The 10778-nt window shown below is 34.7% G+C and overlaps 1 long non-coding RNA gene across 2 annotated transcripts in view; it reads left to right on the top strand.

The window, feature by feature from the left end:
• The window catches only part of LOC309652655, a 316601-nt gene that overhangs the window by 85364 nt on the left and 220459 nt on the right, over positions 1-10778 (top strand). The window lies entirely within an intron of this gene.

The following is a 10778-nucleotide window of genomic DNA, read 5'->3' as shown; positions in this document are numbered from 1 at the left end:
GTGAGTCTGATTCCTATTTCTGTGCTCCACATTCTTGTCCATCCTAAGGATCTGATTTTGATTCTTTTTGATTACTGGTTTGATTTCTGGTGCCAGCCTCTTTTGGTTTCATGGTCTGACCATTTGAGATCTATGTAAATGAATTACTGGTTTATAGAGATCTTGTCTCTGTTGGGTGAAAGATGACATGAATCTGCTTTGTTAGTCTTTACTATTTGTCTGTTTGATTATGTTGAGGCCAAATCAATGAAGAATTTCATGTCCACCAGGAAGTGGATACCTAGACTGGTAAGGTTTATGTTTCTATGTTTATGCTTGATCTTTGCCTGAAATTTTAGATTTGAAGCTATATGCTTTCTCTGTGTCTGTGTCTGTATATATGTTTGTGTGTCTTTAATTCATATAATTTACCCCTTATTGTGTGAGTGTATAATATATTCCTACCTCCAGATAGTATTAATAATGAATAAATAAATAAACAAATACATAAAACTGTAAAATCTCTTAAATTAAATGAGATCTATTCTGATTGGCTTATAAAGATTAAAAACTCACATTTAAATATAATATTCTTAAAGTTCTCAGACTATAAGGTGATTTAACTTCCACAACTTTCAGTGTGCTTCATTTAAAAAGTATCCTTACAGAAATCAACTCAGAAATATATTAAGAATTCAAATTTACATAATTTAGGTAAATCTTTGGCAAATGATACTAGTTTTACATTTTTGGTTTAATAAAAATTATATCTTCTCTGATTTATCAGTGTAAAGTATAATAATATACTTATACATTGTTATTCTACTTGGGTATGAGCTTCCTAAAATTATACAACTTTACTCAAATAAACTAGCATTACTTCTTTCTTTTTTTAAATTAAAGTATAGTTGATTTACAATATTGTGTTAGTTTCAGGTGTACAACAAAATGATTCAGTTTTTTTTTCAGATCATATTCCATTATAAGTTATTACAAAATATTGATTATAATTCCCTGTGCTATACAGAAAATCCTTGTCGCTTGTCTATTTTATGAAGCTAGCATTACTTCTATCAAATGTTTAAGATTATGAGAAAAGTAAATTGTGTTTAACCAAATCATATCATTATTTGACAAACTTTATTTCAGCAGCAATTATGTTTTGTATTATGTTAACTTGGACATAATTTCCAAGATTTAGGTAATTTAAAATCTTGTACTGATACTAAAGTTAATTAATTAATGGATATTCATTAGATATCTAGATCATTCCTAGGTAAAGTGAAATACTGAAAAGTTGATTAGTGAACATAATTTATATACTTTTTCTTCTTATTTGTCTATGCTACACAGAGATTATAGATATTTGGATCTACTAACGAACACATTCATCATTGCCACTTTGAGAAGATACAGTATAAGAGAAATTTATGGATATAGACAATTGTAGGAGATTTTTGGAAAATGAATTTTATCTGTTGTGGTCAAAGCTAGCCAAGATTTGATGGGTTTTTAAAATAATATATTCAAAAAGAGCTTTAGGGTCAAGTATTATACTGATACAAAACTAGAATTTGTTTTTTTTTCTGTTAAAATGATAAAATTTTCTTAGATCATTAGTCTGCTCTTAATAAGAGTTTGCAAAATATTATTCTTTTTTAATAGTTATTTTTTATTGTGGCATAGTTGACACATAACATTATATTAGTTTCAGGTGTACAACATAATGATTTGATATTTGTATATATTGTGAAATGATCACCACAAGAAGTCTAGCTAACACCTGTCACCATATATAATTACAAAACCTTTTTTTTTCTTGTAATGAAGACTTTTAAGACCTACTCTCTTAGCAACTTTCAAATATGCAGTACAGTATTAGCTATGGTCACCATGCTGTACATTACATGCTCATAACTTAATTATTTTATAACTGGAAATTTGTACATTTTGACTCCCTTCACCCATTTCTCTGACCACCCAACCCTTGCTTCGGGCTATTTATCAGAGTCTTGCTACTGCTTTGTTTGATATTAGGCAACAATAGGATATAATTGGAAACATTGGTTATACAACCAAGGCCTTGCATGGAATGTCATATTCAAGAGTGATACTCATATAATAAAATACGACCAGACACTTTTGATGAACTAAAGTTGACTTTATGGAGCCAATACTTACAAAGCCCTCCTGGGAAAACTGGTCTTGTACCTGGCTTACAGGGTTTTTAGGTTTACAGGTGAAGGAGGGTCACTTCCTGGAAGGCCCAGGAAACAGGATATTTTGGAGACCTCAAGAAGAGAAGAATTTGCCTAAATCTGTATTACTACAGGTGGATCCTTAGTGTGAGTTCTTGGCTTGGCTTTTCTGCCTCAAGGGGCTTTTAAAAGTGCAATCCAATAAAAAAAGTTGTGGCATATATATACAATGGAATATTATTCAGCCATAAGAATGAGGAAATCCTACCATTTGCAATAACATACATGGACCTTGAAGTCATTATGCTAAGTGAAATAAGTCAGACAGAGGAAGATAAATACTGTATGATCTCATTTATGCATGGAATCTAAAAAACAAACAAAAAACAAACCCACTAAAAAAGCAAACTCATAGAAAAAGAGATTAGACTTGTGGTTGACAGGGGCAGATGGTGGGGGGAGGGGGAATTGGAGGAAGGTGGTAAAAAGGTGAAAACTTTCAGTTATAAGCTAGGTACTAGAGATGTAAAGTACTACATGATGACTATAGTTAAGATTGCTGTATGGTATAAAGGAAAGTTGTTAAGAGAGTAAATACTAAGAGTTCTCATCACAAGGAAAAAATTTTTTTCCTTTTCTTTTTATTGTATCTGTATGAGAAGATGTATGTTAGCTGAACCTACTGTGGTAATCATTTCACAATACGTGTAAACCAAACCATCATGATGTACACCTTCATCTTATACAGTGTTGTATGTCAATTATTTCTCAGTAAAACTGGGCGGAAAAGTCCAATCTGAGTCTCCTTATGAATATTACCAGGAAAGAAAAACTTAAAAAGACCTGTATGGTAAATGAACATTCTTGCTGTACCTATGTAAGTAATTAGGCCAAATCCAATGAGACCAGCCTTATTTTATGATTAAGAATAATCTTTCTTTGGGAATTCCCTGGTGGCCCAGTGGCTAGGACTCCATGCGTTCACTGCTGAGGGCCTGGGTTCGATCCCTGGTCGAGGATCTAGGATCGTATAAGTTGTGTGACGTGGCCAAAAAAGAAAAAAAAAAAAGAATAATCTTTCTTTGAGATTATTTTTGATGAAGAAGGTGGAGATTATAGACAGAAGCTTTGTGTTTCAATGGGAAACTATGCATTATCTGTATCAAAACCTTCTGGGTTATCAGATTTGATATTTTGCTCCTTTTTTTAAATTGTGGGTAACTGATGGATACTCAACTGTCTTGCCTGGTGGGTGGAGATTGTACTGACTCCTCCCACCATGGAAAAACACAGTTTGGGTATCTCACTGCAAATTTGACTGGATTCTGTTATCTTGCCCAAGTTGTCAAACCTTACCAAATTTTCAATTCTTCATGTTTCCATCAATAACTGGTTATAATCCTCCAAGCCAAAATTTCTGATTTTTCTCCCTACCACCTGACTTGGAGTCACTAAGAGCTAAAACCTCACTACCCAGACCCTTATTGGAACTCTAGGCTACCTTGTAGCTGGCCCTTTGCTCTAAGATCTGAAAGAAGCCTTGCCAGCTGAAGTTCAATGACTTTCTATAAACTTCCAGGAACTCATCACCACAGCTGACTATGCATGGGATATAATTCTTCCTGGGAAAACCGCTGTCTGGACCACTAAGGATGTCTGGCAAAGTGCTTGCGTCATGCATATGAAAGGTATCCAGGACTGTGGACAACATTACTAAGAGCATTGACATCTTAGTTGAAAGTTTTAGGAAACTCAATGAGTGGTGCTGCATAACTGAAAAATTTTACTCCACCAGCCTCTCGGAATCCACTAGACTAGTCACTGAAAGTTCAATTTCTGGCTCTTTACTTTAATGCAACCATTTATATATTTCTCCTCTTTCATTTAGACAACCGTCTTTTAACATGCCTGATCCCAGAACTCTAAAACAATTGACCTTTGCCACTAACTCTCAAGAGATTGTTCAACTTGTTTTACAGGAACAATGATAACAAGAATCCTTGAGGGACTATATCTTAAAACATTGATTTGTCCCACTCAGGAGGCTTATGAACACCTCTGAGTTGTCCAACAGCAATGATACTTATTCATCATGAATAAAAGAGGGGACAAACATTGATGAAATTTATCTGAGCCCTATGCTCCTGGGAAGCAGTGATGGTTAAAAAATCCCTGACCCTTATGTGTTCTGAGAATGGGCTAACCATAAAGGACCTCCATGCTCTCACATATCCTGAGATAACACCACCTCCACTCTTCCTCAATGACTCAGATAAGATCGCTCTCAATCCTTCCTATGACTCTCCTAAAACTCACTGATGACTCCCTTGTTTACCTATGTCTATAAAATTCCAGGTCTTCTTCCTTTTCTTTGAGATGATCTTCATTAATATAACATGCTTTCTGTTGTAATACTCTGAATAAAATCACTTCCTTAATTGTCCAGTGCATCCTGTCTTACACAAATGTCAAGAGCCAAGAAAGTAACACTTATTTCATAGGCAAGAGCTAAGGCTCTTAGGTAGAAAATAACACCTTTACTAACATGGGCCATGACATTTATCAGAAAAATATTAATAAGATTCTATAATAATCCAACAAATCTTACTATAAGTATTGTGAAATAATTCACTAAAATAGGAACTAAATTATTTTCAAATTTTGGCTTAAAATACTTCACCTATCCTTTAATCAACCCATGGACCAAAAGGAAGTGGTCATCACTACTAATAGCTGAAAATTTGGAACTCACCATATGGGGAAATAACCAATCGGCCTTCAGGAGTGTTTGTGTACTGTTTGCAGGTCTCTCTAACTAGCTTTGCCCCTTTGTTTTTCCTAAAAGCATTACTATAAGGCTCTTTTGAGTAAAATATTTGCTAATGGCTTGGAAAAAATAGAGAGAGAGTAGAACAGACATAGAGGAGGAAATAAATTAAAACTATATAATAAAATCATTGCCCCATAGTTTCTCTGTGATCCCACTCTGGGAAACCCCTTACTGGCTATGCTTCTAAATACTTCTTCCCAGTACTCCTTGCTGTTAGGATAACTCTGGTTCCTCCCTCTTCTGCTTCCAGATCTTGGGTCTTTCTAAAGCTCTATCACTTAATTGTTAAAAATTGTGAAATATCACAAACACACAGAACATAATGTTAAAAGACAATTTTCAGAAAAGGTAAAATCGTGACTCTCATACAGATATAAAAGTGAACACATTAAATAATTTATTTTATTCATATGCTATGAGGGAACCAGACAGATGTTATAACCAGTTCAAAGCATAGGTTTATCGCATATATTGTGTCAATGGTTTCATGGGTGTATACTTGTTTCCAAACTCAACATGTTTTGTACATTAAATATGTACAGCTTTTTGTCTGTCAATCATACCTCAATAAAGTGGTTAAAAAAAAGGAAAAGTCAAAACAACACACATTTATATGGAGTGAAGTAATGTTGAGATTAATAGTAAACGGAGGCAAACTGTGGTTTTTATTTTGGGCTATGGGAGAGGACGTCAGTTAAATCTATATCAGCCAGGCCGGTTTAATAGACTGCAGAAATTTAATGTGACATTGTTTTACTTTATTTGAGCCCTGTGTCTATCAGTTACCTACAGATTATAAAGAGGTGCAAAATAGCTCAAAGACAATGAACAGAGGTAGAATCTGATAACTCAGAAGAATGTACTATATAAGATGTATAGTTTTCCATTTAAATAGTTTTTTTCTACAGTAGACGTGCATGCAACCTATAAAAAAGAGATGATATTTTACTTTATTATTTCAGATCTCCTTTTTATAAAGAAATAAATTATAATAAATACAATTAAATTGTCAAGCCCTTCTACTCCCGTCCCCTTCCTACCCAAGAGTTACCACTGCCCTGAAGTAATTATATATTCTATCCAAATACCTTTTTGTACTTTTACTAGTAATGTAAGTGCCTACAAAAATATAGCCTTTGTAATTCTGCATTTAATAATTTAGAAAATTATATCATTATATTTTTATCCATGTGAAAAACTTTTTCCTCAACAATATATTTTTGAGATAGGAATGTGAATTATGATCACACTTTCCAATTTTAAACCATCCTGTATTTCTGATATAAAACAATTAAAACCTTTGAGTTATTTAAAAACATATAGCTAAATTTGATTTTCTAATTTTTTTGGTCTTTTTTTATAAACAGGATTTGTCTTAAATTTTTCTTTCTCATATTGCCATGGCTGATTTTGGCATGAAGGTTATACTCACTTAATAAAATGATTTGGGTGATTTCTCTCTCTTCCATTCTTTGGAACTGTTTGTCTAAAATAAGAATGATCTAGTCCCTGAAGATTTGTTAGACTGTCCTGTGAAAACTTCGGGCTGGTTTCACCCACTATCTACTAGGTTAGCTGGTGATTCAACTTCTTTAGGAGTTATAGATCTATTTAGATTTTTAAAAATTTCATACTGAATTGATTTTAGTTCTTTACACTTTTTTCCAGGAAATTGTCCATTTTATTACATTTTTTTACTTAGTTGATATAAAGCAGTACGTGGTATACTCTTTTTTTTTTAATTTTAATTTTATTGGAGTATAGTTGATTTACAATTTTGTGTTAGTTTCAGGTGTACAGCAAAATGATTCAGTTATACATATACATGTATTCATTCTTTTTTAGATTCTTTTCTCATATAGCTTATCACAGAATATTGAGTAGAGTTCCCTGTGCTATACAGTAGGTCCTTGTTGGTTATCTATCTTATATATAATAGTGTGTGTATGTTCATTCCAAGTTCCTGATTTATCCCTCCCAGCCACGTTTCCTGTTTGGTAACCATAAGTTTGTTTTCGATATCTGTAAGTCTGTTTCTGTTTCGTAAATAAGTTCATTTGTATCATTTTTTAAATTAGATTCCAATTGAGTGATATCATATGATGTTTGTCTTTCTCTCTCAGACTTACTTCACTTAGTATAATCTCTAGGTCCATCCTTGCTTTTGCAAATGGCATTATGTCATTCTTTTTTATGGCTGAGTAATATTCCATTTTATATATGTACCACATCTTCTTTATCCATTCGTCTGTCAATGGACATTTAGGTTGCTTCCATGTCTTGGCTATTGTAAATACGTATACCCTTTTTTGATTATCATTTTTATTGCTGTAAAAAGCACATAATATAAAACTTACCATTGTAAGTTTTTTAAGTGTATAGTTCAGTAGTGTTAAGTATATTTATATTGTTGTGTAACCAATCTCTAGAACTTTTTCATCTTGCAAAACTAAAACTCTATACCCATGAAAAAACAACTCCCCATTTCCCCCTCCCCCCAGCCCCTAGCGACCACCATTCCACTTTCTGTTTCTGTGAATTTGACTACTATAGATAGCTCATGTAAGTAGAATCAGCCAATATTTGTCTTTTTATAACTGGCTTATTTCACTTAGCCTAATGTCTTCAAGGTTCATCCATGTTGTAGCTTGTGTCAGAATTTCTTTCCTTTATAAGGCTGAATATATTTCATTGTGTTTATATTTTTGCTTATTCATTTATCTATTGAAGGACACTTGGGTTGCTTCCAACTCTTGGTTATTGTGAATAGTGCTGCTAGGAACTTGGGTGTGCAAATATCTCTGAGATTCTGGTTTCAATCCTTTTGGATATACATCCAGAGGTGGGACTGCTGGATCATGGTAATTCTGTTTTTATTTTTTTGAGGAACTATCATACAGTTTTTCATAGAGGCTGCATCATTTTACATTCCTACCAACAGTGCACAAGGATTCCATTTTCTTCACATCTTCGCCAACACTTATTTTCTGTTTTTATTTGATTGTTTGTTTGATAGTAGCCATTCTAATGAGAGTAAGGTCTCACTGGGGTTTTGGTTTGCATTTCCCTAATGATTAGTGATATTGAGCATATTTTCTGTGCTTGTTGGCCATTTGTATATCTTTTTTGGAGATGTTCTATTCAAGTCCTTTGCCTATTTTTTCATCTGTGTTGATTTTTGTTGTTGAGCTGTAGGAGTTTTTCTATATTCTGTATATTAACCCCTTATCAGATATATGATTTGCAAATATTTTTCCATTCTGTAGGTTGCCTTTTCACTGTTTATTGTGTTAATGGTGTACTCTAATATGCAACAAGCTTTGCCATAACTACTGCAGTCATGTATTCTTTTTTCACTTTTAATAGTGGGTATGTACCATCTCTCTCTCTCTCTCTCTCTCTCATACACACACGTACACGCACACACATGCACGCGCACCAATCACCCTTTCTCAGAGTAGCAGCAGCAACAACACCTGAAACAATCAGCAGCACTTCATTTCCCTCTTTTATTTCTGACAACTGGGATTGAGGATTACTCTTTCTTTCTCCTGAAATCAGGCTATGCATTAACTTTTTTGTTGTTTGTATAACCAGCATTCCCAGGTGATTTTAGAGTTTTGTTTTTGATTTTGTTTTTGCTTAATCTTAGTTGTTATCTTTCCACAATGGACCAATGATCTTCCTCTTGAACTGCCAAAGGACTAGCTCCAAATTTCAGCTACTCGGTTACGCAGAGCAATTTAGATGTCCCTTTGTTATATCTCCCATCTTCTAAGTGAATCTTCTCCAAAAGTGTTATGAAGGTAACCTTCCAAAGAAAAGACCAAAACACCTAACTGCCCTTCTCCCACTTTTAGAGCTCCCAGCTTAAATTGTAACCATTCTTAAGTTGACATTTCTTTTCTCTAGTATATATTAGATTAAGCCAAGAATTTAATCTAGCATATAGATTAGCTATTTCAATCTTGGTGTGCACTGATGAAAAGCAAACAATCAATGGTAGTGACAGTCCTGTATGCTGTGTTGGGGAGATGCTCCTGGAACCTTATCAAATGGAACAGTATATGGGGGGGAGGGCAGAGAGTGAGGATGCTTAACTCCAGAAGAGAAACCTTACAGGCATATGCCCATTGTTTTCAAATGTTTTATGTGTTGCTGTGTGCAACATGAATTAATTTACTCTAACTTGTTCTGGAGTGCAGTATAAGTTCCAATGGGTACATTTATAAAGATGTAGATTTTTGCTAAGTAGAATACGAACTGTCACAAATAAATGGCTTCTCTTTGGCAGGAATCAGCTTTGGAGGAACTTTAGCAGAGGTAGCTGACTCTGTCACGGGTGTTCTAAGAAGATTTTGGCAAGTGGAGGAAGTTCGAACTAGATAGCTTTTCATGTTTCTTTCAAATCAAAGATTCTTCTTTTCTATGAAGCTCCCACATCTTGAAGCTCTTCTATTATTGCATTTTAGTACTGTGAATTGGTGGGAGATTTGTTAGTGATTAAAATAGACAGTTAACTATAGATTTTTGAGGAAATAGAAGTTGAAGGCTAGAGAGTATAAATAGATGAGCCAATCATTCTAATATTACTTTATCCCTGCCACTGTGCTGTTCCTCATTACTAATTCTCCTTTTTGTTTAGATGGATATACTATCTAGCCTGTATGAAACCTAGGGCCACAGAACTTATAAATTTATATCCCTGTTTTGTCATAAAAATGTTTTGGAATTCTAGCTTCAAAATTTGATTATTTCTATGCCCAAATTAAAACCTTTTGTTTCTGAAGTGTCCCTTCCCTTTTCAACGACAGTGGGGCTTTTTCTCATCATTATGGTAGGTCCGTGTTTATTTCTGGCTGCTTTTTAAAGCTATGCTCAAGCTTCAGCTTTGAAACTTATTTAACACTAAGTGACATGGGTTGAATTTTATCTCCCTCAAATTCATATGTTGAAGTCCCAGTACCTCAAAATGTGACCTTATTTGGCTAAAAGGTAGATGTGTTACCAAACTAAACTTGGGTCCACTCGCCCATGCACAGTAAAACCAATCTATTGACACCAGGTTGTGTTGAAGGAAAGTGCAGGGTTTGTTGCAAGTCCAAGCAAGAAGTGTGGGCAGCTAATGCACAAAAGACCCAAACTCCCCAGTGGATTTCAGGGAAGCATTTTTAAAGCAAGTTGAGGGAGAGAGTCCCCGGGTACGTGATTAGCACGTGCACAATCCTCTGACTGATAGATGTTGAGGTAACAGGGTGATGTTGCGAGGTTTAACATTATCAATTCTTAGGCTCCTGCTGATCTGGTGGCTATGTGTTCCTGGTCATCATGCAGTTAACTTCTTCCATCTGGTGGGGGTTTTAGCATCTGTATAACAAGGTGTGCACCAGACACTGTTATCTATGTCCTTCAGGGAGTAACTAAAGATTCTGTGACTGTACTATATGGCTGATCTATTGTATAAATTGTTACCAGTTCTCCTGGCCCAACTGCTATTTTTTGTTGCTATCAATTCATGTTCACATTCTTTCAATCATTAATTCTTGAGCCAGACTTTTGTGACTCAGGGGAGGCCTGGGAGACTAAAGTTTTTCTACAAACAAGAGGCAGGCAAAAGACATGGGGGTCTGTCCTGGGAAGGCCCCACAGGGTTCTGCTCAGTTATAATCCCCCTTTTCTTTGATACTCCTCAATCTTGAGGGGAACAGGTGTGGGACAAGAAAGGGAATAAAGTTTTGGATAGAGGGGTTGATCATAAACTTGGCAGAGGA

Source organism: Balaenoptera physalus (assembly GCF_965194825.1).
Source record: "Balaenoptera physalus genome assembly, chromosome: X".
NCBI lineage: Eukaryota > Metazoa > Chordata > Mammalia > Artiodactyla > Balaenopteridae > Balaenoptera > Balaenoptera physalus.
The sequence above is the reverse complement of the archived record's forward strand: the minus strand, read 5'-3'. Positions and strand labels throughout refer to the sequence as shown.